Here is a 26,574-nt window from a genome sequence, read left to right as displayed (position 1 = left end):
TCAGGCTTATGGTGAAAGGGAAATATCTTCAGATAAAAACTGGAGAGAAGCTTTCTGAGAAAATGCTTTGTGATATGTGCTTTCCACTCAGGGAGTTTTACATCTTTTCTCATAAGGCAGTGTTTGAAAACCGTTCCTGTAAACCTGAAAAAGTGATATTTTGGAGCACATTGAAGACTACTGGGAAAGGTAAAAGATCTTCAAATAAAACTCAGCAAGAAGCATTTCAAGAAACTACTGTCTGATATATGCATTTATTTCAAAGAGTTAAAGCTTTCTCTACATTGCCCATTTTGGAAACTCTGTGTTTGAGGAATCTGCCAAGGGATATTAAGTGGTGACCGAGGGCCTGTAGTGTGCAAGGAAATGTCTTCAGATGAAAACTGGAGAGAAGCTTTCTGAGTAACTGCTTTGTGATGTGTGTGTTCATCTCATAAAGTTAAATCATGCTTTGGATTGAGCAGTTTGAAATCACTGTTTCTGTGGAACCAGAGGAAGGACATTTGGGAAGGCTATTCAGAATATGCTGAAAAAGAAATACTCATATAAAAACCAGAAGTAAGCCTTCCGTGAATCTGCCCTGTATTATGTGAATTTCACTCGCACAGTTAAGCTTCCCTTTTCATTGAGCAGTATTCTAACCCTGTTTTTGCTTAGTCTGCGAAGGGATATTCGGGAGTGCTTTGAGGATTATGGTGAAAATGGAAATATCTTCAGATAGAAACTGGAGAGACGCTTTCTGAGGAGCTACTTTGTGAAGTGGGCATTTCACTTACCATGTTTTGCCCTTCTTCTCATAGAGGATCGGGGAATCCCTTTTGGAGAAAAAGCTACCAAGGGACATTCAGGAGTACAGGGATGGCTATGGTGAAAAAGGAAATATCTTCAGACGAAAATGGGAAAGAAACCTTCTATGAAACTGATTTGTGATAGATATTTTTATTCAACTCACATAGATAAAATTTTCTCTATAATACACAGTTTGGAAACTCCGTCATGGACGGATCTGCAAAGGAACTTTCGGGAGCACATTCAGGCATATGGTGAGAAAGGAGATATCTTCAGATAAAAACTGGATAGAAGCTTTCTGAGAAACTGACTTGTGATGTGTGCTTTCCACACTTGGAGTTATAACTCTTTTCTCCTAAGGCAGTGTTTGAACACTGTTCCTGTGAAACTGAAAAAGTAATATTTCGGAGCACACACAAGACTATGGAGAAAAGTGAAATATCCTGAAATAAAACACAGAATGAAGAGTTCCAAGAAACTGCTCTCTGACAAGTGCATTCATTTCAGAGAGTTAAAGCTTACTCTACATTTCCCAGTTTGCAAAATCTGTCTTTGAGGATTCTGCATAGGGATATTAAGTGGTGACCGGAGGCCTGTGTTGAGCAAGGATATCTCTTCCATTGAAAACTGGAAAGAAGCTTTCTGAGCAACTGCTTTGTGATGTATGTATTCATCTCATAGAGTTAAATCATTCTTTGGATTGAGCAGTTTGAAATCACTGTTTCTGTGGAACCTGAGAAAGGACATTTGGGAACGCTCTTAAGAATATGTTGAAAAAGGAATACCCTTTGGTAAAAACCAGAAGGATCTTTCTGTGAAACTGCTCTAGGTCACGTGAAGTCCACACGTACAGTTAAGCTTCTGTTTTCATTGAGCGGTATTCTATCACTGTTTTAGGTTTGTTAGCTAACGGATACCCGGGAGCGCTTTGAGGCTTACGGTGAAAACGGAAATATCTTCAGACAGATAATGAAAAGAAGATTTCCGAGAAGCTGCTTTGTGATATTTGCATTCCACTCACAGAGTTATCCTTTTCTTCTCATAGAGGATTGGGTAATCCCGTTTGGAGAAAATGCTACCAGATGACATTAGGGATTATATGGACTGCTTTGGTGAAAAAGGAAGTATCCGCAGACAAAAACTGGAAAGAAGCTTTATGTGAAACCGCTTTGTGATAGATATGTCTATTCATCTCACATACATAAAACTTTATTTCTATTACACAGTTTTGAAACTGCATCACGGATGGATTCGTGAAGGGACATTCGGGAGCATATTCAGGCCTATGGGGAAATATCAAATATCTGCAAATATAATCTGGAGAGAAGCTTTCTGAGAAACTGTTTTGTGATATGTGTATTCCACTCAGGGAGTTATACTTCTTTTCTCATAAGGCAGTGTTTGAACACTGTTGCTGTGAAACTGAAAAAATGATATTTTGCAGTGCATTGAAGACTATGGTGAAAAGTGAAATATCCGAAAATAAAACTCAGAAATAAGCATTTCAAGAAACTGCTCTCTGATGTGTGCATTCATTTCAGAGAGTTAAAGCTTACACTACAGTGCCCAGTTTTGAAACTCTGTCTTTGAGGAATCTTTGAAGGGATATTAAATGGCGTCCAGAGGCTTGTGGTGACAAAGGAAACGTCTTCCAATGAAAACTGGAGAGAAGCTTTTGGAGAAACTGCTTTGTGATGTGTGTGTTCACCTCATAGAGTTAAATCGTTTTTTGTATGAAGCAGTTTGAAATCACTGTTTCTGTGGAATCTGAGAAAGAACATTTGGGAACGCATTTAATAATATGCTGAAAAAGAAATACCCTCCAATAAAAACAAGAAGGAAACTTTCTGTGAAACTGCTCTAGGTCACGTGAATTCCAGTCGCACATTTAAGCTTCAGTTTTCATTGAGCAGTATTCTAACACTGTTTTAAGTTATTCAGCTAAGGGATACTCTGGATCACATTGAGGCTTACGGTGAAAACGGAAATATCTTCAGATAGATACTGGAGAGAAGATTTCTGAGGAGCTGCTTTGTGACATGTGCATCGACTCACAGAGTTATACCTTTCTTCTCATAGAGGATTGAAGGATCCCATTTGGAGCAAACACTACCAGGGGACATTCGGGATTATAAGTACGGCTAAGGTGAAAAAGGAAATAGCCTCAGACAAAAACTGGAAAGAAGCTTTCTGTGAAACTGCTTTGTGATAGATATGTCTATTCCTCTCACATAGATAAAACTTTCTCTCTATTATGCAGTTTTGAAACTGCGTCATGACGGAATCGCGAAGGGACATTCGGGAGCACATTCCGGCCTGTGGGGAAATAAGAAATTTCTTCAGATAAAAACTGGAGAGAAGCTTTCTGAGAAACTGATTTGTGATGTGTGCATTCCACTCAGGTAGTTATACCTCTTTCTCATAAGGCAGTGTTTGAGCACTGTTCCTGTAAAACTGAAAAAGTGATATTTTGCCACGCATTGAAGACTATGGTGAAAAGTGAAATATCCTGAAATAAAACCCAGAAAGAAGTGTCCTAATAAACGGCTCTCTGACGTGTGCATTCATTTCAGAGAGTTAAAGCTTACACTACATTTCCCAGTTTGGAAACTCTGTCTTTGAGGAATCTGTGAAGGGTTATTAAGTGGCACCTGAAAGCTTGTGTTGAGAAAGGAAAAGTCTTCCAATGAAAACTGGAGAAAAGCTTTCAGAGCAACTGTTTTGTGATGTGTGTATTCATCTCATAGAGTTAAATGATTCTTTGGATTCATTGGTTTGAAATCACTGTTTCTGTGGAACCTGAGAAAGGACATTTGGGAACGCTCTTAAGAATATGCTGAAAAAGAAATACCCTCCAATAGAAACCAGAAGGAAACATTTTGTGAAACTGCTCTAGGTCACGTGAATTGCACTCGCACAGTTAATCTTCCGTTTTCATTGAGCAGTATTCTAACACTGTTTAGGTTAGTCAGGTAAGGGATACTCGGGAGCGCTTTGAAGCTTACGGTGAAAATGGAAATACCTTCAGATAGATACTGGAGAGAAGTTTTCAGAGGAGCTGCTTTAAGACCTGTGCATTCCACTCACAGAGTTATACTTTTCTTCTCATAGAGGATTGGGGAATCCCGCTCGGAGAAAATGCTACCAGGGGACATTTGGGAGTATATGGATGGCTATGGTGAAAAAGGAAATAGCCTCAGACAAAAACTGGAAAGAAGCTTTCTGTGAAACTGCTTTCAGATAGATATGTCTATTCATCTCACATAGTTAAAACTTCCTTTCTATTACACAGTTTTGAAACTGCATCATGGACGGATTCGCAAAGGGACATTTGGGAGCACATACAGGCATGTGGGGAAAAAGGAGATATCTTCAGATAAAAACGGAAGAACTGTTTTCTGAGAAACTGCTTTGTGATGTGTGCATTCCACTCAGGAAGTTATACCTCTTTTCTCATCAAACAGTGCTGGAACATTGTTCCAGTAAACCTGAAAAAGTGATATTTTGCAAAGCAGTGAAGACTGTGGCGAAAAGTGAAATATCCTGAAATAAAACCCAGAAAGAAGCGTTCCAAGAAACTGCTCTCTGACGTGTACATTCATTTCAGAGAGTTAAAGCTTACACTATGATACCCAGTTTGGAGACTCTGTCATTGAGGAATCTGTGAAGGGATATTAAGTGGCGCCCGGAGGCTTGTGGTGAGAAAGGAAATGTCTTAGGATGAAAACTGGACAGAAGCTTTCGGAGCAACTGCTTTGTGATGCCTGTATTCATCTCATAGAGTTAAATCATTCTTTGGATTGAGCAGTTTGAAATCACTGTTTCTGTGGAATTGAGAAAGGACACTCGGAAATGCTGTTAAGAATATGCTGAAAAAGAAACACCCTCGGATAAAAACCAGAAGGAAACTTTCTGTGAAACTGCTCTAGGTCATCTGAAGTCCACTCACACAGTTAAGCTTCTGTTTCCTTTGACCACTATTCTAACACTGTTTTAGTATAGTATGCGAAGTAATAATCTGGAGCGATTTGGGGATTATGGTGAAGAAGGAAATATCTACATATAAAAACTGGAGAGAAGATTTCTGAGGAGCTGCTTTGTGACGTGTGCATTACACTCACAGAGTTATGCTTTTCTTCTCATAGAGGATTGGGGAATCCCGTTTGGAATAAACGCTACCAGGGGACATTTGGGGGTATATGCATGGCTATGGTGAAAAAGGAAATATCCTCAGACAAAAATGGCTTCTTGTGGGGAAAGCTGTTACACTGTGAGAAGAATTCATAGATCACAAAGAAGTTTCTCAGAAAGCTTCTTTCTCTTTTTTAACGGAGGATATTCACTTTGGCCCTAGAGTCTTCAAAGGGATCCAAAAAATCAGTTTTCGGATTCCCCAGAAATAAGGTTAGCAAATAGGTCCACGAAATAGAGATGTAACTCAGGGAGTGGAAGTCACACATCACAAATCAGTTTCTAAAAACGTTTCTTTCAGGTTTTTATCCGAAAACATTTTCTTTTTCACCATAGCCCTCCAAGGGCTTCCAAATATCACTTTGCAAATTCCACAAGAACACTCTTAGCGAACGGCTTCCTGAGGGGAAAGCTTCAACTCTGTGAGATGAATTCACATATTAGAAAAAAATTTCTCAGAATGCTTCTCTCTCATTTTTATCAGACGGTATTTCCTTTGGCCCTATAGTTTTCAAAGGGATCCGAAATATCAGTTCTCAGATTCCACAGAAATAGGGCTAGCAAAGAGCATCATGAAATACGGCTGTAACTGATTAAGTTGAAGTCACACATCCAAAGCAATTTCTCAGAAAGCTTCTTTCCAGTTTTCCTCTGAGGATATTTCCTTTTTCACCATAGCCCTCCATGGACTTTCAAATATCACTTTCCAAATTCCACAAGAACAGTCTTAGTGAACGGCTTCCTGAGGGGAAAGCTGTAACTCTGTGAGATGAATTCACAGATCACAAAGCAGTTTCTCAGTAAGCTTCCTTTCAGTTTTTATCTGAGGATATTTTCTTTTTCACCATAGACCTCCATGGGCTTCCAAATATGTCTTTGCAAACTCCACAGGAACAGTCTTAGTGAAAGGCTTCTTTAAGGGAAAGCTGTAACTCTGTATGATGAATTCACAGATCACAAAGAAGGTTTTCAGAAAGCTTCTTTCTCTTTTTTATCAGAGGACATTTCCTTTGGCCCTATACTCTTCAAAGGGATCCGAAATATCAGTTCTTAGATTTCAAAGAAGGAGGGCTAGCAAAAAGCTCCACGAAATACAACTGTAACTCAGTGAATTGAAGTCACACATCACAAAGCAGTTTCTCAGAAAGGTTCTTTCCAGATTTTATTTGAGGATATTTCCTTTTTCAACATAGCCCTCCATGGGCTTAAATATCATTTTGCAAATTCCTCAAGAACAGTCTTAGCAAAAGGCTACCTGTGGGGAAAGCTGTAACTCTGCGAGATGAATTCACAGATCACAAAGAAGTTTCTCGGAAAGCTTCTTCCTCTTTTTTCCTGGAGGATATTTCCATTGACCCTATAGACTTCAAAGGGATCCGAAATATCAGTTCTCAGATTCCACAGAAATAAGGCGAGCAAACAGCTCTCTGAAACAGAGCAGTAACTCAGTGAGTGGAAGTCACACATCACAAAGCAGTTTCTCAAAAAGCTTCTTTCCAGTTTTTATCTGAGGATATTTTCTTTTTCACCATAGCCATCCATGGGCTTCCAAATATCACTTTGCAAATTCTGCAGGAACAGGCTTAGTGAACGGCTTCCTGAGGGGAAAGCTGTACTCTGTGAGATGAATTCACAAAACACAAAGCAGTATCTCAGAAAATTTCCTTTCAGTTTTTATCTGAGTATATTTTCTTCTTCATCATAGCCCTCCATGTGCTTCCAAATATAACTTTGCAAATTCCACAAAAACAGTCTTAGCGAACGGCTTCTTGAGGGGAAAGCAATAACTCTGTGAGATGAATTCACATATCACAAAGAAGTTTCTCAGAAAGATTCTTTCTCTTTTTTATGGGACGATATTTCCTTTGGCACTGTACCCTTTAAAGGGTTCTGAAATATTACTTAGCAGATTCCACAGAAATAAGGCTAACAAACAGCTCCACGAAATACAGCTGTAACTCTGTGAGTGGAAGTCACACATCACAGAGCAGTTTCTCAGAAAGCTTCTTTCCAGTTTTTATCTGAGGATATTTTATTTTTCCCCATAGCCCTCCACCGGCTTCCAAATATTACTTTGCAAATACCACAAGAACAGTCTTAGCGAAAGGCTTCATGAGGGGAAACTGCTATTCTGTGAGATCAATTCAGAGATCACAAGGAAGTTTCTCAGAAATCTTCTTTCCATTTTTTATCTGAGGATATTTCCTTTGGCCCTATTGACTTCAAATGGATCTGAAATATCAGTTATTATATTCCACAGAAATAAGGCTAGCAAACACCTCCATGAAATACAGCTGTAATTCAGTGTGTGGAATTCACACATCACAAAGCAGTTTTTCAGAAAGCTTCTTTACAGTTTTTATCTGAGGACATTTTCTTTCTCACCAAAGTCCTCCATGGGCTTCCAAATATCACTTTGCAAATTTGCCAAGAACAGTCCTAGCAAACGGCTTCTTCAGGGGAAAGCTGTAACTCTGTGAGATGAATTCACCATCATAATGAAGTTTCTCAGTGAGATTCATTCTCATTTTTATCGCAGGACATTTCCTTTGGCCCTATAGTCTTCAAAGAGATCCGAAATATCTGTTCTCAGATTCCACAGAAATAAGGCTAGCAAACAGCTCCATGAAATACAGCTGTAAGACGGTGAGTGGAAGTCACACATCCAAAAGCAGTTTCTCAGAATGCTTCTTTCCAGTTTTTATCTGAGGATATCTTCTTTTTCACCATAGCCCTCTATGGGCTTCCAAATATCACTTTGCAAATTCCACAAGAAGAGTGTTAGCGAACGACTTCTTGAGGGGAAAGCTGTAACTCTGTGAGATGAATTAACAGAACACAAAGCAGTTTCTCAGAAAGCTTCTTTCCAGTTTTTATCTGAGGGTATTTTCTTTTTCACCATAGCTCTCCTAGGGCTTCCAAATATTACTTTGCGAATTCCACAAGAAGAGTCTTAGCGAAAGGCTTCTTGTAGGGAAAGCTGGAACTCTATGAGATGAATTAACAGAAAACAAAGCAGTTTCTCAGAAAGCTTCTTTTGAGTTTTTATCTGAGGATATATTTGTTTTCACCATAGCCCTCTATTGGCTTCCAAATATCACTTCGCAATTTCCAAAACAACAGCCTTAGCGAAAGGCTTCTTGATGGGAAAGCTGTAACTCTGTGAGATGAATTCCCAGATCACAAAGAAGTTTCTCAGTAAGCTTCTTTCTTATTTTTATCGAAGGATATTTCCTTTGGCCCTATAGTCTTCAAAGGGATCCGAAATATCAGTTCTCAGATTCCACAGAAATAAGGCTAGCAAACAGCTCCATGAAATACAACTGTAACTCAGTGAGTGGAAGTCACACATCACCAAGCAGTTTCTCAGAAAGATTCTTTCTAGTTCTTATTTGAGGATATTTTCTTTTTCACCATAGCGCTATATGGTCTTTCAAATATCACTTTTCCAATTCCAAAAAAACAATCTTAGCGAACCGCTTCTGGAGGGGAAAGCTGTAACTCTTTTAGATGAATTAACAGACACAAACAGTTTCTCAGAAAGCTTCTTTCCTGTTTTTATCTGAGGATATTTCCTTTGGTTGTATAATTCTCAAAGGGATCCATAATATCAGTTCTCAGATTCCACAGAAATAAGGCTAGCAAAGAGCTCCACGAAATACAGCTGTAACACAGTGTGTGGAAGTCACACATCACAAAGCAGTTTCTCAGAAAGCTTCTTTCCAGTTTTTATCTGAGGACATTTTCTTTTTCACCATAGCCCCCTATGTACCTGCAAATATCACTTTGCATATTCCACAATAACAGCCTTCGCGAATGGCTTCTTGACGGGAAAGGTGTAAGTCTGTGAGATGAATTCACAGAACACAAAGCAGTTTCTCAGAAAGCTTCTTTGGAGTTTTTATCTGAGGATATTTTCTTTTTCACTATAGCCCTCCTTAGACCTCCAAGTATCAGTTTGCAAATTCCACAAGAATAGTCTTAGCGAAAAGCTTCTTGAGAGGAAAGCAGTAACTCTGTGAGATGAATTCACAAATCACAAAGACGTTACTCAGAAAGCTTCTTTCTCATTTTTATTGCAGGATATTTCCTTTGGACCTATAGTCTTCAAACGGATAAGAAACATCAGGTTTCAGAATTCACAGAAAAAAGACTAGCAAACAGATCCACGAAATACAGCTGTAACTCTGTGAGTGGAAGTCACACATCACAAAGCAGTTTCTCAGAAAGCTTCCTTCCAGTTTTTATCTGAGGATATTTTCTTTTTCCGCATAGCCATCCATGGGCTTCCAAATAACACTTTGCAAATTAAACAAGAACAGTCGTAGCAAAGGGCTTCTTGAACAGAAACCTGTAACTCTGTGAGATGACTTCACAGATCACAAAGAAGTTTCTCAGAAAGCTTCTTTCTCATTTCGATCATAGCATATTTCCACTGGCCCTATAGTCTTCCAAGGGATCCGAAATATCAGTTCTCAGATTCCACAGAAATAAGGCCTGCAAACAGCTCCACGAAACAGAGCTGTATCTCAGTGAGTGGAAGTCACACATCAAAAAGCAGTTTCTCAAAAATCTTTTTCTAAGTTTTTATCTGAGGATATTTTCCTTTTCACCACAGCCCTCTATGGGCCCCAAATATCACTTTGTAAATTCCACAAGAACACTCTTAGCAAAAGGTTTCTTGAGGAAAAAGCTGTAACTCTGTGAGATGAATTGACAGAACCCAAAGCAATTTCTCAGAAAGCTTCTTTCTCATTTCTATCGGAGAATATTTCCTTTGGCCCTATTGTGTTACAAAGGATCCGAAATATCAGTTCTCAGATTTCACAGAAATAAGCAAAGCAAACAGCTCCACGAAATACAGCTGTAACTCAGTGAGTGGAAGTCACACATCACAAAGCAGTTTCTGAGAAATCTTCTTTCCAGTTTTAATCTAAGTATATTTTCTTTTTCACCATAGCCCTCTATGGGCTTCCAAATATCACTTTGCAAATTCCACAAGAACAGTCTTAGCGAATGGCTTCTTGAGGGGAAAGCTGTAGGGTAACTCTGTGCGATAAATTCACAGAACACGAAGCAGTTTCTCAGAAAGCTTTTTTCCATTTTTTATCTGGAGATATTTTCTTTTTAACCATAGCCCTCTATGGGCTTCCAAATATCACTTTGCAAATTCAACAGGATCAGTCTTAGCGAAAGGCTTCTTGAGGGGTAATTTGTAACTCTGTGAGAAGAATTCACAAGTCACAAAGAAGTTTCTCAGAAAGCTTCTTTGTCATTTCTATCGCAGGATATTTCCTTTGGCCTTATAGTCTTCCAAGGGATCCAAAATAGCAGTTCTCAGATTCCACAGAAATAAGGCTAGAAAACAGCTCCTCGAAATACAGCTGTAACTCAGTGAGTGGAAGTCACACATCACAAAGCAGTTTCGCAGAAAGATTCTTTCCAGTTTTTATCTGAGGATATTTTCTTTTTCTCCCTAGCCTTCCATGGGCTTCCAAATATCACTTTGCAAATTCCACAAGAACTGTCTTAGCGAAAGGCTTCTTGAGGGGAAACCTGTAACTCTGTGAGAGGAATTCACAGTTCACAAAGGTGTTTCTCAGAAAGCATCTTTCTCATTTTTATCGGAGCCTATTTCCTTTGGCCCTATACCTTTCCATGGGATCCGAAATATCAGTTCTCATATTCCACAGAAAGGAGGCTAACAAACAGCTCAAAGAAATATAGCTGTGACTCTGTGAGTGTAAGTCACAAATCACAAAGAAGTTTCTCAGAAAGCTTCTTCCCAGTTTTTATCTGAGGTTATTTTCTTTTTCCCATAGCCCTTCATGGGCTTCCAAATATCACTTGCAAATTCCAAAAAAACAGTCGTAGCAAAGGGGTTTTTGAGGGGAAAGCTGTAACTCTGTGAGATGAATTCACACATCACAAGGATGTTCCTCACAAAGCTTGTTTCTCATTTCTATCAGAGAATATTTCCTTTGGTCCTATAGTCTTCAAAGGGATCCGAAATATCAGTTCTCAGATTTCACAGAAATATGACTAGCAAACACCTCAATGAAATACAGCTGTAACTCAGTGAGTGGAAGTCACACATCACAAAGCAGATTCTCAGAAAGCTTCTTTCCAATTTTTATCTGAGGATATTTTCTTTTTCCCCATAGCCCTCGGCGGGCTTCCAAATATCACTTTGCAAATTCCACAAGAATAGTCTTAGCGAAAAGCTTCTTGAGGTGAAAGCTGTTACTCCGTGAGTGGAATTCGCAGATCACAAAGAAGTTACTCAGAAAGCTTCTTTCTCATTTCTATCGTAGGATATTTCCATTGGCCCTTTAGACTTCCAAGGGATTCGATATATCAATTCTCAGATTCCACAGAAATAAGGCTAGCAAAGAAGTCCAAGAAATACTGCTATAACTCAATGAGTGGAAGTCACAGATCACAAAGTAGTTTCTCTGAAAGCTTCTTTCCATTTTTTATCTGGGGATATTTTCTTTTTCACCATAGCCCTCTATGGGCTTACAAATATCACTTTGCAAATTCCATAAGAACAGTCTTAGCGAACTGCTTCTTGAGGAGAAAGCTGAAATTCTGTGAGATGAATTCTCAGAACACAAAGCAGTTTCTCAGAAAGCTTCTTTCCAGTTTCTATCTGAGGATATTTTCTTTTTACCTATAACAGTCCATGGGCTTCCAAATACCACTTGGAAATTCCACAAGAACTGTCGTAGCGAAAGACTTCTTGAGGGGAAAGCAGTAACTCTGTGAGATGAATTCACAGATCACCAAGAAGTTTCTCAGAAAGCTTCTTTCTCATTTCAATCTCAGGATATTTCCTTTTTACCCTATAGTCTTCAAAGAGCACCGAAATATCAGTACTCAGATTCAACAGAAATAAGGCTAGCAAACAGCTCCACAAAATACAGCTGTAATTCTGTGAGTGGACGTCACACATCACAAAGCAGTCTCTCAGAAAGCTTCTTTCCAGTTTTTCTCTGATTATATTTTCTTTTTCACCATAGCCCTCCAAGGGCTTCCAAATATCACTTTGCAAATTCCACAAGAACAGTCTTAGCGAACGGCTTCCTGAGGGCAAATCTGTAACTCTGTGAGATGAATTCACAAAGCACAAAGCAGTTTCTCAGAAAGCTTCTTTCCACTTTTTATCTGAGGATATTTTCTTTTTCACCATAGCCCTCTACTGTCTTCCAAATATCACTTTCCAAATTCCACAAGAACAGTCGAAGCGAAAGGCTTCTTGAAGGGAAAGCAGTAAATCTGTGAGATGAATTCACAGAACACAAGGAAGTTTCTCAGAAAGCTTCTTTCTCACTTCTGTCTGAGAATATTTCCTTTGGGCCTATAGTCTTCCTCTGGATGCGAAATATGAGTTCTCAGATTCCACAAAAATAAGGCTATCAAACAACTCCACGAAATACAGCTGTAACTAGGTGAATGGAAGTCACACATCACAAAGCAGTTTCTCAAAAAGCTTCTTTCCAGTTTCTATCTGAGGATATTTTCTTTTTTAACATAGCCCTCTATGTGCTTCCTAATATCACTTTGCAAATTCCACAAGAACAGTCTTAGCGAATGACTTCTTGAGGGGAAACCTGAAACTCTGTGAGATGAATTAACAGAACAAAAAGCAGTTTCCCAGGAAGCTTCTTTCCAGTTTTTATCTGAGGATATTTTCTTTTTCCCCATAGCCCTCCATGGGATTGCAAATATCAGTTTGCAAATTCCACAAGAACAGTCTTAGCGAAAGGTTTCTTGAGGGGAAAGCTGTAACTCTGTGAGATGAATTCGCAGATCACAAAGAAGATTCTCAGAAAGCTTCTGTCTCATTTCTATCGGAGGATTTTTACAATGGCCCTATTGTCCTCCAAGGAATCCGAAATATCAGTTCTCAGATTTCACAGAAATAAGGCTAGCAAACAGGTCCACGAAATACAAGTATAACTCAGTGAGTGGAAGTCACACATCACAAACCAGTTTTTCAGAAATTTTCTGTTCAATTTTTATCTAAGGATATTTTCTTTTTCTCAAAATCCCTCCAGGGGCTTCCAAATATCACTTTGCAAATTCCACAAGAACAGTCTTAGAAAAAGGCTTCTTGAGGGGAAAGCTGTAACTCTGTGAGATGAATTCTCAGATCACAAAGAAGTTTTTCAGAAAGCTTCTTTATCATTTCTATCGGAGGATTATTCCTTTGTCCCTATAGACATCCAAGGGATCAGAAATATCAGTTCTCAGTTTCCACAGAAATAAGGCTAGCCAACAGCTCCACGAAAGACAGCTGTAACTCAGTGAGTTGAAGTCACACATCACAAAGCAGTTTCTCAGAAAGCTTCTTTCCAGTTTTTATCTGAGGATATTTTCTTTTTCACCATAGGCCTCCATGGGCGTCCAAATATCACTTTGCAAATACCACAGGAACAGTCTTAGCGAACGGCTTCTTGAGGGGAAATCTGTAACTGTGTGAGATGAATTCACAGACCACAAAGCAGTTTTTCAGAAATCTTCTTTCCAGTTTTTATCTGAGGATATTTTCTTTTTCACCAAAGCACACCGTGGGCATCCATATATCACTGTGTAAATACCACAAGAACAGTCTTAGTGAAAGGGTTTTTGAGGGGGAAGCTGTAACTCTGTGAGGCCCTATAGTCTTCCAGAGGATTCGAATATTAGTTGTAACATTCCACAGAAATAAGGCTAGCAAACAGCTCCACGAAATACAGCTGTAACTCAATGAGTGGAAGTCACACATCAGAAAGTACTTTCTCAGAAACCTTCCTTCCAGTTTTTTTCTGAGGATATTTTCTTTTTCCCCGTAGCCCTCCTTGGGCTTCCAAATATCACTTTGCCAATTCCACAAGAACAGTCTCAGCAAAGGCTTCTTGAGGGGAAAGCTGTAACTCTGACATGATTTTACATATCACAAAGAAGTTTCTCAGAAACCTTCCTTGCCATTTCTATTGGAAGATATTTCCTTTGGCCCTATTGACATCCAAGGGATCCGAGTAATCAGTTCTCAGACTCCACAGAAATAAGGCTGGCAAACAGCTCCACGAAACACAGCTGTAACTCAGTGAGTGGAAGTCCCAGATCACAAAGCAGTTTCTCAGAAATCTTCTTTCCAATTTTTGTCGGAGGATATTTTCTTTTCACCATTGGCCTCTACGGGCATCCAAATGTCACTTTGCAAATTCCACAAGAACAGTCTTAGCGAATGGCTTGTTGAGGGGAAAGCTGTAACTCTGTGAGATGAATTCACAGAACACAAAGCAGTTTCTCAGAAAGATTCTTTCCACTTTTCATCTGAGGATATTTTCTTTCTCCCCATAGCCCTCCATGGGCTTCCAAATATCACTTTGCATGTTCCACAAGAACAGTCTTAGCGAAATGTTTCTTGAAGGGAAAGCTGTAACTTTGTGAGATGAATTCACAGATCACAAAGAAGTTTCTCAGAAAGCTTCTTTCTCATTTCTATCGGAGGATATATCGTTTGGCCCTATAGACATTCAAGAAATCTGAAATATCAGTTCTCAGACTCCACAGAAATAAGTCTATCAAACAGCTCTACGAAATACACCTGTAACTCAGTGAGTGGAAGTCAAACTTCACAAAGCAGTTGCTATGAAAGCTTCTTTCCAGTTTTTATCTGAGGATAATTTCTTTTACACCTTAAGCCCCTATGGGCTTCCTAATATCACTTTGTAAATTCCACAAGAACAGTGTTAGCGAATGACTTCCTGAGGGGAAAGCTGTAACTCTGTGAGATGAATTCACAAATCACAGGGAAGTTTCTCAGAAAGCTTCTTTCTCATTTCTATCGGAGGATATTTCCTCTGGTGTTATAGATTTCCAAGGGTTCCGAAATATCAGTTCTCAGATTCCACAGAAAGAAGGCTAGCAAACACCTCCATGAAATATAGCTGTAACTTAGTGAGTGAAAGTCACACATCACAGAGCATTTCTCAGGAAGCTTCTTCCCAGTTTTTACCTGAGGATATTTCCTTTTTCACCATAGCCCTCAATGGGCTTCCAAATATCCCTTTGCAAATTCCACAAGAACAGTCTTAGCGAACGGCTTCTTGAGGGGAAAGCAGTAAATCTGTGAGATGAATTCACAGATCACAAAGAAGTTTCTCAGAAAGCTTCTTTCCAGTTTTTATCTGAGGATATTTTTTTTTCCCTTAGCCCTCCATGGGCTTCGAAATATCACTTTGCAAATATCACAAGAACAGTCTTAGCGAAAGGCTTTCTGATAGGAAAGCTGTATCTGTGTGAGATGAATTCACAGATCACAAAGAGGTTTCTCAGAAAGCTTCTTTGTCATTTCAATCGGTGGATATTTCCTTTGGCCCTATAGGCTTCCAAAGGTTCTGAAATATCAGTTCTCAGATTCCACAGAAATAAGGCTATCAAACAGTTCCACGAAATACAGCTGGAACTCAGTGAGTGGAAGTCACACGTCAAAAAGCAGTTTCTCAGAAAGCTTCTCTCCAGTTTTTATCTGAGGATATTTTCTTTTTCACCCTAGGCCTCTATGGGCTCCCAAATATCACTTAGCAAATTCCGCAAGAACAGGCTTAGCGAACGTCTTCCTGATGGAAAAACAGTAAGTTTTTGAGATGAATTCAGAGAACACAAAGCAGTTCCTCAGAAAGCTTCTTTTCAGTGTTTATCTGAGGATAATTTCTTTCTCCCCATAGCCCTACATGGGCTTCCAAATATCACTTTGCAAATTCCCCAAGAACAGTCTTAGCGAAAGCCTTCTTCAGGGGAAAGCTATAACTCTGTGAGATGAATTCTCAGATCACAAAGAAGTTTCTCAGAAATCTTCTTTCTCATTTCTATCGGAGGATGTTTCCTTTGGCCCTACAGTCTTCCAACGGATCGGAAATAGCAGTTCTCAGATTCCACAGAAATATGGTTAGCAAACAGCTCCACGAAATACAGCTATAACTCAGTGAGTGGAAGTCACACATCACAAAGCAGTTTCTCAGAAAGCTTCTTTCCAATTATTATCTAAGGATATTATCTTTTTCCCCATAGCCCTTCAGGGGCTTCCAAATATCATTTTGCAAATAACAGAAGAACAGTCATAGCAAAAGACTTCTTGAGGGGAAAGCTGTAACTCTGTGAGATGAATTTACAGAACACAAAGCAGTTTCTCAGAAAGCTTCTTTCCGGTTTTTATCTGAGGATATTTTCTTTTTCCCCATAGCCCTCCATGGGTTTCCAAATATCACTTTGCAAATTCCACTAGAACAGTCTTAGCGAAAGGCTTCTTGAGGGGAAAGCTGTAACTCTGTGGGATGAATTCACAGGTCACAAAGAAGTTTCTCAGAAAGCTTCTTTGTCGTTTCTATCTGTGGATATTTACTTTGGCCTTATAGTCTTCCGAGGGTTCTGAAATATCAGTTATCAGATTCCAAAGAAATAAGGCTAGCCAACATTTCCATGAAAGAGAGCTGTAACTCAGTGTGTGGACCTCACACATCACAAAGCAGTTTCTCAAAAAGCTTGTTTCCAGTTTTTATCTGAGGATATTTTCTTTTTCACCATAGGCCTCTACGGGCTTCCAAATATCACTTTGCAAATTCCACAAGAACAGTCTTAGCGAACGGCTTCTTGAGGGGAAAGCGTAACTCTTTGAGATGAATTAACAGGACACAAAGCAGTTTCTAGGAAAACTTCTTTCTAGTTTTTATTTGAGTATATTTTCTTTTTCCCGTAGCCCACTGAGGGCTTCCATATATCACTGTGCAAATTTCAGAAGAACAGTCTTAGCGAAAGGCGTCTTGAGGGGAAAGCTGTAACTCCGTGAGATGAACTCACAGATTACAAGGAAGTTTCTGACAAAGCTTCTTTCTCAATTCTATCGCAGGATATTTCCTTTGTCCTGATTGTATTCCTGGGGATGCGAAATATCAGTTCTTAGATTCCACAGTAATAAGACTAGCAAACAGCTCCACGAAATACAGCTGTAACTTAGTGAGTGATCTCAAAGAAGTTTCTCAAACATCTTCCTCCAAGTTTTTATCTGAGGATATTTTCTTTTTCACCACAGTACTCTAGGGGCTCCCAAATATCACTTTGCAAAATCCACAAGAACAGTCTTAACTAATGGCTTCTTGAGGGGAAAGCTGTAACTTGGTGGGATGAATTCACATAACACAAAGCAGTTTCTCAGAAAGCTTCTTTCCACTTTTAATCTGAGATATTTTCTTTTCCCCCATAGCCCTCCATGGGCTTCCAAATACCACTTTGAAAATTCCACAAGAACAGTCTTAGTGAAAGACTTCTACAGGGGAAAGCTGTAACTCTGTGAGATGAATTCAGAGATCACAAAGAAGTTTCTCAGAAAGCTTCTTTCTCATTTTTATCGTAGGATATTTCCTTTGGCCCTATAGACATCCAAGGGATCCAAAATATCAGTTCTCAGACTCCACAGAAATAAGGCTAGCAAAGAGATCCACCAAATACAGATGTAACTCTGTGAGTGGAAGTCACACATCACAAAGCAGTTTCTCAGAAAGCTTCTTTCCAGTTTTTCTCTGAGGATATTTTCTTTTTCCCCATAGCCCTCCATGGGCTTCCAAATATCACTTTGCATATTCCACAAGAACAGAGTTGGCGAAATGTTTCTTGAAGGGAAAGCTGTAACACAGTGAGGTGAATTCACAGATCACAAAGAGGTTTCTCAGATAACTTCTTTCTCATTTCTATTGGAGGATATTTCCTTTGGCCCGATAGACATCTAAGGGATCCGAAATATCAGTTCTAAGACTCCACAGAAATAAGGCTAGCAAACAGCTCCACGAAATACAGTTGTAACTCTGTGAGTGGAAGTCACACTTCACAAAGCAGTTGCTCAAAGATTCTTTCCAGTTTTTATCTGAGGATTTTGTCTTTTTCACCATAGTCCTCTGTGGGCTTCCTAATATCACTTTACAAATTCCACAAGGACAGTGTTAGCGAACGGCTTCCTAAAGTGAAAGCTGTAACTCTGTGAGATGAATTCACACATCACAAAGAAGTTTATCTGAAAGCTTCTTTCTCATTTCAATCTGATGATATTTCCTTTTTACCCTATAAACTTCAAAGGGATCCGAAATATCAGTTCTCAGATTCCACAGAAATAAAGCTAGCAAACAGCTCCACAAAATACAGCTGTAACTCAGTGACTGGAAGTCACACATCCCAAACTGTTTCCCAGAAATCTTCTTTTCAGTTTTTATATGAGGATATTTTCTTTTTCACCATAGGCCTCTATGAGCTCCAAAATATCACTTTGCAAATCCACAAGAAGAGTCTTACCGAACGGCTTCCTGATGGGAAAGCTGTAACTCTGTGAGATGAATTCACAGAACACAAAGCAGTTTCTCAGAAAGCTTCTTTCCAGTTTTAACTGAGGATAATTTCTTTTTCCCCATAGCCCTCCATGGGCTTCCAAATATCACTTTTCAAATTCCACAAGAACAGTCTTAGCAAAAGGCTTCTTGAGGGGAAAGCTGTAACACTTTGAGATGAATTCACAGATCACAAAGGAGTTTTTCAGAAAGCTTATTTGTCATTTCTATCGGAGGATATTTCCTTGGCCCCATCATCCTCCAAGGCATCAGAAATATCAGTTCTCAGATTCCACAGAGATAAGGCTAGCAAACAGCTCCACGAAATAGAGCTATAACTCAGTTAGAGGAAATCACACATCGCAAAGCAGTTTCTCAGGAAGTTTCTTTCCAGTTTTTATCTGAGGATACTTTCTTTTTCACCATAGCCCTCTAAGGGTTTCCAAATATCACTTTGAAAGTTCCACAAGAACAGTCTTAGTGATCGGATTCCTAATGGGACAGCTGTAACTCTGTTAGATGAATTCACAGAACACAAAGCGGTTTCTCAGAAAGCTTCTTTCCAGTTTTTATCTGAGGATATTTTCTTTTTCCTCATAGCCCTACAAGGACTTGCAATTATCATTTTCCAAATTACACAAGAACAGTCTTAGCCATAGGCTTGTTGAGGAAAAAGCTGTAACACTGTGAGTTGAATTCACAGATCACTAGGAAGTTTCTCAGAAAGCTTCTTTCTCATTACTATCAGAGTATATTTCCTTTCGATCTATAGTCTTCCAAGGGATCCGAAATATCAGTTCTCAGATTCCACAGAAATAAGGCTAGCAAACAGCTCCACGACATACTGCTATAACTCAGTGAGTGGAAGTCACTCATCACAAAGCAGTTTCTCAGAAAGCTTCTTTCACGTTTTTATTTGAGGATATTTCCTTTTTCACCATAGCCCTCTGGGGGTTCCAAATGTCATTTTCCAAATTCCACAAGAACAGTCTTAGCGAAGGGCTTCCTGAGGGGAAAGCTGTAACTCTGAGAGATAAGTTCACAGAACACAAAGCGGTTTCTCAGAAAGCTTCTATACAGTTTTTATCTGAGGATATTTTCTTTTTCCGCATAGCCCTTCATGGGCTTCCAAATATCAATTTGCAAAATCCACAAAACCAGCCTTAGCTAAAGGCTTATGAGGGGAAAGCTGTAACTCTGTGAGATGAATTCCCAGAACACAAAGCAGTGTCTCAGAAAGCTTCTTTCCAGTTTTTATCTGAGGATATTTTCTTTTTCCCCCTAGCCCTCCATGGGCTTCCAAGTATCACTTTGCAAATTCCACAAGAACAGTCTTAGCGAAATGTTTACTGAAGGGAAAGCTGTAACTCTCTGAGATGAACTCACAGAACACAAAGCAGTTTCTCAGAAAGCTTCTTTCTCATTTCTATCCGATGATATTTCCTTTGGCCCTATAGTCTCCCTAGGGATCCGTAATATCAGTTCTCGGATTCCACGGAAATAAGGCTAGCAAACAGCTCCAGGAAATACTGCTATAACTCAGTGAGTGGAAGTGACAGATCACAAAGCAGTTTCTCAGAAAGCTTCTTTCCAGTTTTCCTTTGAGGATATTTCCTTTTTCACCGTAGCCCTCCAGGGCCTTCCAAATATCACTTTGCATATTGCACAAGATTAGAATTATCTAAGGGCTTCCTGAGGGGAAAGCTGTAACCCTGAGTGATGAATTCACAGAACACAATGCAGGTTCTCAGAAGCTTCTTTCCAGTTTTTATCTGAGGATATTTTCTTTTTCCCCATAGCCCTCCATGGGCTTCCAAATATCACTTTGCAAGTTGCACAAGAATAGTCTTAGACAAAGGCTTCTTGAGGGGAAAGCTGTAACTCTTTGAGATGAATTCACAGAACACAAGGTGGTTTCTCAGAAATCTTCTTTCCAGTTTTTATTTGAGGAAATTTCCTTTTTCATCATAGACCTCTATGGGCTTCCAAATATCACTTTGGAAATTCCACAAGAACAGTCTTAGCAAAGGGCATCCTGAGGGGAAAGCTGTAACTCTGTGAGATGAACTCGCAGACCACAAAGAAGTTTCACAGAAAGATTCTTTGTCATTTATATAGACTGATATTTCCTTTGGCCCTATAGTCTTCCAAGGTATCCGATATATCAGTTCTCAGATTCCACAGAAATAAGGCTAGCAAATAGCTCCATGAAATATGGCTGTGACTCAGTGAGAGGAAGTCCCACATCACAACGCATTTTGTCAGAAAGCTTCTTTCCACTTTTTATCAGAGGATATTTTCTTTTTCCCCGTAGCCCTCCATGGGCTTCCAAATATCACTTTGCAACTTCCACAAGAACAGTCTTAGCGAAACGCTTATGAAGGGAAAGCTGTAACTCTGTGAGATGAATTCACAATAATCAAAGCAGTTTCTCAGAAACCTTCTTTCCAGTTTTTATCTGAGTATATTTTCTTTTTCCCCATAGCCCTGAATGGGCTTCCAAATATCACGTTGCAAATTCCACAAGAACAGTCGTAGGAAAGGCTTCCTGAGGGGAAAGCAGTAACTCTGTGAGATGAATTCACAGATTACAAAGAAGTTACTCAGAAAGCTTCTTTCTCATTTCCATCGGAGGATATTACCTTTGGCCCTATAGTCTTCCAAGAGATCCAAAATATCAGTTCTCAGATTTTGTAGAAATAAGACTTGCAAACAGCTCCACAAATACACCTATAACTCCGTGAGTGGAATTCACACATCACAAAGCAGTTTCTCAGAAAGCTTCTTTTCAGTTTTTATCTGAGGATTTTTTCTTTTGAACCATTGTCCTCAATGGGCTTCCAAATATCACTTTGCAAATTCCACAAGAACATCCTTAGCGAATGGCTTCCTGATAGTAAAGCTGTAACCCTGTGAGATGAATTCACAGAACACAAAGCAGTTTCTCAGAAAGCTTCTATCCAGTTTCTATCTGAGGATATTTTCTTTTTCCCCATATGCCCCAAAGGGCTTCCAAATATCACTTTTCAAATTCCACAACAACAGTCTTAGCGAAATGTTTCATGAAGGGAAAGCTGTAACTCTGTGAGATGAATTCACAGATCACAAAGAAGTTTCTCAGAAGGCTTCTTTCTTATATCTATCGGAGAATATTTCCTTTGGCCTTGTTGTATTCCAAGGGGTCCTAAATATAAGTTCTCAGATTCCACAGAAATACGGCTAGGAAACAGCTCCATGAAATACAGCGGTAACTCTGTGAGTGGAAGTCACACATCACAAAGCAATTTCTCAGAAAGCTTCTTTCCAGTTTGTAGCTGAGGATATTTCCAGTTTCCCCGTAGCCCTCCATGGGCTTCCAAATATCACTTTGCAAATTCCACAAGAACAGTCTTAGCGAAAGGCTCCTTGAGGGGAAAGCTGTAACTCTGTGAGATGAATTCACAGAACACAAAGACGTTTCAAAGAAAGCTTCTTTCTCATTTCTATAAGAGGATATTTCCTTTGGCCCTATAGACCTCCAAGGGATCCGAAATATCAGTACACAGACTCCACAGAAATAACACTAGAAAACAGCTCTATGAAATACAGCTGTAACTCAGTGAGTGGAAGTCACACATCACAAAGTAGTTTCTCAAAAAGCTTATTTCCAGTTTCTATCTGAGGATATTTTCTTTTTTTATCATAGACCTCCATGGGCTTCTAATTATCACCTTGCAAATTCCACAAGAAAAGTCTTAGCGTAAGTCATCTTGAGGGGAATGCTGTAACTCTGTGAGATGAATTCACAGATCAAAAAGCAGTTTCCCAGAGAGATTCTTTCTCATTTCTATTGGAGGATATTTCCTTTCGCCCTATAGTGTTCCAAGGGATCCGAAATATCAGTTCTAAGATTCCACAGAAAAAAGGCTAGCAAACAGCTCCAGGAAATATAGCTGTAACTCAGTGACTGGAAGTCACACATCACAAAGCATTTGCTAAGAGAGCTTCTTTCCGTTTTTTATCTGAGGCTATTTTCTTTTACACCTTAGACGTCTATGGGTTTCCAAATATCACTTTGTTAATTCCACCAGAACAGATTTAGCGAATGGCTTCCTGATGGGAAACCTTTGACTCTGTGAGATGAATTCACAGAACACAAAGCAGTTTCTCAGAAAGCTACTTTCCAGTTTTTATCTGAGGATATTTTCTTTTTCCCCAAAGCCCTCCATGGGCTTCCAAATATTTCTTGGCAAACACCACAAGAACAGTCTTAGCGAACGGCATCTTGAGGGGAAAGCTGTAACTCTGTGAGATGAATTCACAGATCACAAAGAAGTTTCTCAGAAAGCTTCTTTCTCATTTCTATCGGAGGATATTTCCTTTGGCCCTATAGATATCCAAGGGATCTGAATTATCAGTTCTCATATTCCACTAAAATAAGGCTAGCAAACAGTTCCAAGAAATACAGCTGTAACTCAGTGAGTGGACGTCACACATCACAAAGCAGTTTCTCAGAAAGACTCTTTCCAGTTTTTCTCTGAGGATATTTTCTTTATCACCACAGGCCTCTATGGGCTTCCAAATATCACTTTGCAAATTCCACGAGAACAGTCTTAGCGAACGACTTCCTAAGGCGAAATCTGTAAATCTGTGAGATGAATTCCCAGAGCACACAGCAGTTTCTCAGAAACCTTCTTTAAAGTGTTCATCTGAGGATAATTTCTTTTTCCCATAACCATCCATTTGCTTACAAATATCACTTTGTCAATTCCACAAGAATGGTTGTAGCGAAAGGCTTCTTGAGGGGAAAGCTGTAACTCTCTGAGATGAAATCACAGGTTACAAAGAAGTTTTTCAGAAAGCTTCTTACTCATTTCTATCGGAGAATATTTCCTTTGGACCTATAGTCTTCCAAGGGTTCCGAAATATCAGTTCTCAGATTCCACAGAAATAAGTTTAGCCAATATCTCCCCAAAATACAACTGTATCTCAGTGAGTGGAAGTCACACATCTCAAGGCAGTTTCTCAGAAACCTTCTTTCCAGTTTTTCTCTGAGGATATTTTCTTTTTCCCCATAGCCATCCTGGGCTAACAAATATCACTTTGAAAATTCCAAAAGAACAGTTTTAGCGAAAGGCTTCTTGAGGGGAATGATGTAACTCGGTGAGATGAATTCACAAATCACAAAGAAGTTTCTCAGAAAGCTTCTTTCCCTTTTCTATCGAAGGATATTTCCTTTGGCCCTATAGACATCCCAGGGATTCGCAATATCAGTTTTCAGACTGCACAGAAACAAGGCTAGCAAACAGCTCCACGAAATACAGCTCTAACTCAGTGAGTGGAAGGCACTCATCAAAAAGCAGTTTCTCGGAAAGCTTCTTTCCAGATTTTATCTGAAGATATTTTCTTTTTCACCATAGGCCTCTATATGCTTCCAAATATCACTTTGCAAATTCCACAAGAACAGTCTTAGCGATTGGCTTCCTGAGGGGAAAGCTGTAACTCAGTGAGATGAATTCACAGATCACAAAGCAGTTTCTCAGAAAGCTTCTTACCAGTTTTTATCTGAGGATATTTTCTTTTTCCCCATAGTCCTGCAGAGGCTTCCAAATATCACATTGCAAATTCCACAAGAACAGTCATAGCGAAATGCTTTTTGAGGGGAAAGCTGTAACTCTGTGAGACGATTTCACAGATCACAAAGAAATTTCTCAGAAACTTCTTTCTCATTTCTATCGGAGGATATTTCCTTTGGCCCTATAGTGTTCCAAGAGATCTCAAATATCAGCTCTGAGATTCCACAGAAATAATGCAAGCAGACAGCTCCACGAAATACAGCTGTAACTCAATGAGTGGAAGTCACACATCATAAAGAAGTTTCTCAGAATGCTTCTTTCCAGTTTTTATCAGAGGTTATTTTCTTTTTCACCATAGCCCTCTAAGGGCTACCAAATATCACTTTGCAAATTCCACAAGAACAGTCTTAGTGAAAGGATTTTTGAGGGGAAATCTGTAACTCTGTGAGATGAATTCACGGATCACAAAGAAGTATCTCAGAAAGGTTCTTATTCATTTCTATCGGAGGATATTTCCTTTTGCCATATAGTCCTCCAACGGATCCGAAATATCAGTTCTCAGAATCCACAGGAAAAATTCTTAGTTTTAGTTAAAAAAATTCCTTAGTCTTAGTTAACGGCTTCTATAAGGGAAAGCTGAAACTCTGTGAGATGAATTCACAGAACACAAAGCAGTTTTGCAGAAAGTTTCTTTCCTGTTTTCATCTGAGCATATTTTCTTTTTCCCCATAGCACCCCATGGGATTCCAAATATCACTTTGCAAATTCCACAAGAACAGTCTTATCGAAACGCTTCTTGAGGTGAAACATGTAACTCTGTGAGATGATTTCACAGATCACAAAGAAGTTTCTCAGAAAGCTTCTTTCTCTTTTCTATCGGAGGATGTTTCCTTTGGTCCTACAGTATTGCAAGGGATCCGAAATATCAGTTCTCAGATTGCTCAGAAATAAGGCTAGCAAACAGCTCCATGAAATACAGCTGTAACTCAGTGAGTGGAAGTCAAACATCACAAAACAGTTTCTCAGAAAGCTTCTTTCCAGTTTTTATCTGAGGATATTTTCTATTTCACCGTAGCCCTCTATGGGCTTCCAAATATCAATTTGCAAATTCCACAAGAGCCATCGTAGCGAACGGCTTCTTGAGTGTAAAGATGTAGCTGTGTGAGACGAATTCACAAAACACAAAGCAGTTTCTCAGAAAGCTCCTTTCTAGTTTTTATCTGAGCATGTTTGCTTTTTTCCCATAAGCCTCTAAGGGGAACCAAATATCACTTTGCAAATTCCACAAGAACAGTTTTAGAGAATGGTTTCTTGAGGGGAAAGCTGTAACTCTGTGAGATGAATTCACAGAACACAAAGCAGTTTCCCAGAAACCTTCTTTCCTGTTTTTATCTGCGGATATTTTCTTTTTCCCCATATCCCTCTATGGGCTTCCAAATATCACCTTACAAATTCCACAAGAACTGTCTTAGCGAACGGCTTCTTGAGGGGAAAGCTGTAACTCTGTGAGATGAATTCACAGATCACAAAGAAGTTTCTCAGAAAGCTTCTTTCTCTTTTCTATCAGAGGATATTTCCTTTAATCCTAGAGTCTTTTAAGGGATCCGAAATATCAGTTCTCAGATTGCTCAGAAATAAGGCTAGCAAACAGCTCCATGAAATACAGCTGTAACTCAGTGAGTGGAAGTCAAACATCACAAAACAGTTTCTCAGAAAGCTTCTTTCCAGTTTTTATCTGAGGACATTTTCCTTTTCACCATAGCCCTCAAAGGGCTTCCAAATATCACTTTCCAAATTCCACAAGAAGAGACTTAGCGAACGGCTTCTTGAGGGGAAAGCTGTATCTCTGTGAGATGAATTAAAAGAACACAAAGCAGTTTCTCAGAAAGCTTTTTTCCAGTTTTTATCTGAGGATATTTTCTTCTTCCCAGTAGTCCTCCATGGGCTTCCAGATATCACTTTGCAAATTCCACAAGAACAGTCTTAGCGAAAGGCTACTTGAGGGGAAAGCTCTAACTCTGTGAGATGATTTCACAGATCTCAAAGAAGTTTCTCAGAATGCTTGTTTCACATTTCTATCGTAGGATATTTTCTTTGGCCTTATAGTCTTCGAAATGATCTGAAATATCAGTTCTCAGATTCCACAGAAAGAAGGCTAGTTAACATCACGAAATACAGCTGTAACTGAGTGAGTGGAAGTCAAACATCCCAAAGCAGTCTATCAGAAAGCTTCTTTCCAGTTTTTATCTGAGGATATTTTCTATTTCACCGTAGCCCTCTATGGGCTTCCAAATATCAATTTGCGAATTCCACAAGAGCCGTTGTAGCGAACGGCTTCTTGAGTGTAAAGCTGTAGCTGTGTGAGACGAATTCACAGAACACAAAGCAGTTTCTCAGAAAGCTCCTTGCTAGTTTTTATCTGAGCATGTTTGCTTTTTTCCCATAAGCCTCTAAGGGGAACCAAATATCACTTTGCAAATTCCACAAGAACAGTTTTAGAGAATGGTTTCTTGAGGGGAAAGCTGTAACTCTGTGAGATGAATTCACAGAACACAAAGCAGTTTCCCAGAAACCTTCTTTCCAGTTTTCATCTGCGGATATTTTCTTTTTCCCCATACCCCTCTATGGGCTTCCAAATATCACCTTACAAATTGCACAAGAACAGTCTTAGCGAAAGG

This window comes from Macaca fascicularis, chromosome 3 (genome assembly GCF_037993035.2).
Source record: "Macaca fascicularis isolate 582-1 chromosome 3, T2T-MFA8v1.1".
NCBI lineage: Eukaryota > Metazoa > Chordata > Mammalia > Primates > Cercopithecidae > Macaca > Macaca fascicularis.
The sequence above is the reverse complement of the archived record's forward strand: the minus strand, read 5'-3'. Positions refer to the sequence as shown.